Source organism: Mus pahari, chromosome 16, assembly GCF_900095145.1.
Source record: "Mus pahari chromosome 16, PAHARI_EIJ_v1.1, whole genome shotgun sequence".
Classification (NCBI taxonomy): domain Eukaryota; kingdom Metazoa; phylum Chordata; class Mammalia; order Rodentia; family Muridae; genus Mus; species Mus pahari.
The window spans coordinates 27,857,270-27,861,976 of record NC_034605.1 but is presented as its reverse complement, the minus strand read 5'-3'; the positions used below and the strand labels follow the sequence as shown (position 1 = coordinate 27,861,976).

The 4,707-nt window shown below is 43.0% G+C and overlaps 1 pseudogene; it reads left to right on the top strand.

The window, feature by feature from the left end:
- The first annotated feature begins 3,920 nt into the window (after positions 1-3,920).
- LOC110334294 lies at positions 3,921-4,381 on the top strand (annotated as a pseudogene).
- The last annotated feature ends 326 nt before the right edge of the window (positions 4,382-4,707 follow it).

Sequence of the window (4,707 nt, the reverse complement as noted above, 5' to 3'; positions counted from 1 at the left end):
ACAGGGACAGGTAGAGAGTAATGGGAAGCATGGATTTAAGCTGGCAGATGGCAGATTTAGCTCTGTATCTGATAGCAGAAGGCAATCAGAAAAAACGTTCAGAAGCAGACAGAACAAGAAGACACAGCTGATCCTTTGGGGGCAGTTTGTTCATCCTCCTGATTTCTTTGCTTGGGCTCATTAATCCAACCATCCCTCTGTCAGGAATCAAAAAGAGCAGTGGATGCCACGCCTACTACACAGTTCCTTTTGCTGTGCTATGGTTTCTGAAATCTTGAAACTCATCAAATCTGGACCATATTTAACTCCACCTGCCTGCAGGGTCATACATAGTATAAATAAAATTAACATCCCATTGTTTCCACCTGGGCTTACATTTTCTCTTATGGTCTAAACTCTCCACTATTAATCAACTAGTAATACACGTGTACCATGTGGCATGTATCATATGACCATTGTGTTGGATAGTTTTATGTCAGCTTGACACACGCTAGAATTATCTGAAGGGAGGAAACCTCAATTGAGAAAATGCCTCCATAAGATCAGGCTGTAAGGTATTTTCTTAATTAGTGATTGATGGCCGAGGGCCCAGCCCATTGTGGGTGGTGCCATCCCTAGCCCACGGTCCTGGGTTCTATAAGAAAGCAAGCTGAGCAAGCCATATGGAGCTGTCCAGTAAGAAGCACTCTTCCATGGCCTCTGCATCAGCTCCTGCCTCCTTCCCTGCTTGAGATCCTGCCCTGACTTCCTTTGATGATAGACTGTGATGTGGACGTATAAGCCAAATAAACCCTTTCCTCCCCAACTTGCTTTTGTTCATGGTGTTCCATCACAGTAATATAAACCCTAACTAGGACAACAATTGTGTGCTGTCCAGCGGCATGATGCTAGTAACCAAAGCTAAGCCTGCTGCCTTTGCTGAACTGCCACAGCCTGATTGATACTTCCCCTTTAAATATATAGCAAATTAGGGACTTATCAATGAGCATCCTCTCCATTTCCTCTGAGAAAGCTAAGTATTAATGTCATTTAAGAGGCCTCATTGTTCATTTCCTTCTTAGAAACTAGACCAGAGTAACAAATACAAATGAAGCCAATCTTATTACTGGCTGAGATGGAAAAATCTTTCTTTAAAATTTTATTTATTCATTTATTTGCTTGTTTGTTTGTTTATTTTGTATGAGTGTTCTGTCTGCATGTATGCCTGGATGCCAGAAGAGGGCATCAGATTCCATTACAGGTGGTTGTGAGATACTATTTGTTGCTGGGACTTTAACTCAGGATCTCTGGAAAAGCAGCCATACTCTTAAATGCTAAGCCACCTCTCCAGCCCCAAGCTGGAAAAGTCTTAAATGGAATACTACAAGTCAATAGAAGGACAGATTTAGAACCAGATAAGACTCAAGCATCACATTAAGAAAAAAATACAGTGTGAAAGGACACTTAAAAGACTTCCCTCCAGTCACTGGACAAGTGTTATGAGCATGGGGACACGGAGTGGCACTGGAAACTTGGTTGAATATTTGACAGTGTTTCAAGGTGTTTGTGTATAAAGAAGTGAACAAATGAACAAACCGAAAATTAGAAAAGATATCCCAAGTGTGAATGCAAAGCTACTGCTATAATATTTATGTATAAAACTTCTGGAGACTTTGGGGTTGAAGTCTGGGTCTGATTTGAAGGGACTGGAGAGTAAGCCCATATTTCCAAGGAAGAGAATATTCGAGCCACAACTGGAGGATTGTGTCAGAAAATGCCACTCGAGGAAAAGGCAAGGTTCAGTTAGGGACAGCGAAGACAGTCATCAACACTGAGGTGTGGCTAGATGGTTTCTTTGAGTAATAAGAAGCAATCTAACCTGACTGGGGAATATGGGGAGGCACTGGGGTGACGTGACTAGGAAACAGCTAGGGATCACGTGACTAGGGTGACTAAGGAGCAGCTGGAGGTCGCTTGCTGCAAAGTTTTGGGTGGCTAAGGAGCTTGGAACATGTAATCAAAAGTGACAGACAGAGCTCCTGCGTCCAGCTGTGAAACAGATGGGTGAAGTTTTAGGGAGCTGGTGACACCCATGAGGATGGATGACCCATGTGCAGGGATGACGGCGTCCCATGAAGCACAGGACTCTGCCCAGGGTTCAGAGTGCCCAGAGACAGCCACCGTTGTGAATGCTGACTGTTAAACGACACTATTATTAACAAATTAAATAACATAAGATCACAATAGAGTAAATTAAATTCAGGACAGTGAGAATGCTCATCACATCTTGCTTGCCAGCATCTGGTGTTTACTGCCTAAGTTCAGAGGCTGTTTTTCAGTGATTCTCTCTGAAAGGGAGCCACTGCTGAAGGGCACTCAGCTGTGTGTGGCTCTTCAGTGGTGAGGTGAGTGACTTTCCAGTAGTCGGCAGTCAGGCCAGATTTGGTCCACCTTAGAAATCAAAACTAAAACCCTTAACTGTACATATTCTTCTACTGTCCAAACTCATAAAAATCTGGGAAGAAGTGTTAAAAACATAGATTGAGCTTAAAGGTGTGATGGTGTATCTATAGTTACATTATAAACATCCTCCAGTATGAAGGAAATGTTCTTTTGGTATTCAAAAACAGTGAGCTGGTTTGGAAAAGGAACTGCTCATTCTAGTAACACCTGGGCAAAGTTCCAACTCACTTTCATTGTTTGTGGTAAGTTTCTCTCTCTCTCTCTCTCTCTCTCTCTCTCTCTTCCTGCCTTCCTTTCCTTCTCTCTTTCTCTCTTTCTCTCTTTTTTTCTTTCTTTTCTCAAGAACCAGTGCCTACATCAGGATTGAGCTCAGTTAACTGTGGTGAAGCGCCTGCCAGAAACACCCTAGAGGAAGGAGGATTTATCTAATTCACAATATATAGTGAGCTGGTCTTATGGTCTCTGGCCCTGGGGTAAGGCATCTGGCAGGGAGGTGGCACAGCAGATCTGTTTACCTCTGGGCATCCAGGAAGCAGAAAGAAGAAGAGTCAGGAACAAGAAGTGACCCCAAGAATCCTTCTGGGACATAGGTCAAACAACTAGAATCTTATCTGGAAGATTTTTACCACTTCCCTGTATCACTATCAATTTAGGAATCCCTCAGAGAATTGATCCACTGGATTGTCTAAAGCCCTCATGGATCCAATCACTTCTCAGAGACTGAACCCACCACTTGAGGTCCGAATCTCTGACACTTCGCATCCAAGCCATAACTGTGGACGTGTGGGTCACTACTGTGATGAAATGCTAGGTAGATGGCAGCTAGCCAGGCTAATTTTGTGGCACTGTTGTTGACATTAAATTTACTTTTGTGGAAAGCAGATTTCACAATAGATGCCAATTCTCATAAAGGTCTAAATCACAACCTGGTGAAGTGTTCTACCTTAATACTTATTTAAAAAGTACATTAAGAAATACTTAAGGGGATAGAGAGATGACTCAGCAGGTAGGGACATTCGCTGTGTAATCCCTGTAACCCACATTAAGGTGGAAGGAAAGAATTGACTCCAAAGTTGTCCTCTGGCTTCCACACATGTACCATGGTACCTGTGCCGCCACTCCACCATCATGGACACACAACAATAAAGAATTTAAGACATTGAAAAAGATAGAAAATTGCATTGGGCTTTTTTGGAATTTGAATGCTATGGCCATTTGTGTTCTGCAGGTATATTTGTGTGTATATTCACTTTTCTTCCATAGCTAGCTATTAAACATTCATTAGTACATTACAATCTATAAATTGTATATTTGACAGAGGTTCATAGATGGAATGTGTATATAGGGGACACCGAGAGTCAAACAGAAACATTAGCATCTACCGGACCAGAAGGAATCCTTCAGACACATGAGATGAGCAACTTCTCCTGCAGTAAAGAAAAATAGAGACCCAGGTAGCCAACTGCCTGTGGAGTATCATGCTTAAGTTTCATGGTGACTACTGTGATACGTATCTTACCCATAATCCTCCATCTGTGAGTAAGACACACTGCAGTGGTCGGAAACATAGAGAATGTGAAAGACTGTTCCCAGAAATGGATGAAGAGCAGGCCCAAACAAAACAGATAGACAAAACAATGGCGCATTTCAACAAGGAAAGATCCCTCCAGCTTCATATCCACTCCGCCTCCTGTAGGAGCGATGATCCCACCTCTCCCCAGTCTCCTGGGTCCTCCTCAGTCTGGCATGATCCCTGCATCCCACATGGGAGGCCCTCCCGTGATGCCAATGATGGCCCCCCTCCTCCTGGGATGATGCCTGTGGGACCAGCTCCTGGGATGAGACCGTCCATTGGAGGCCACATGCTCATGATACTCCAATGATGAGACCTCCTGACTGCCCTATGATGGTGCCCACATGGCCTGAACCAGACAGATAAGAGCAGAAGCACTCTTTATCATTTTGTATTTCTTGTTCTGTTTCACCAGATCTTGGTGCTGAGACTGAGTGTTTATTAGATGCATGACAAGGAAATATCCCTTCCTATCAGAGAGAATACGTTTGGAAGGAGAAGTGATACAAAAAAGTGCGAGTTTCACTTACATTGTGAAATGTGAAAATAAAATCATCAGCTCTTTTAGTTAAAAAAAAAAAAAAAAAGCAGGCGTATTTCTGAGTTCCAGGACAGCCTGGTCTACAAAGTGAGTTCCAGGACAGCCAGGGCTATACAGAGAAACCCTGTCTTGAAAAACAAAACAAAACAAA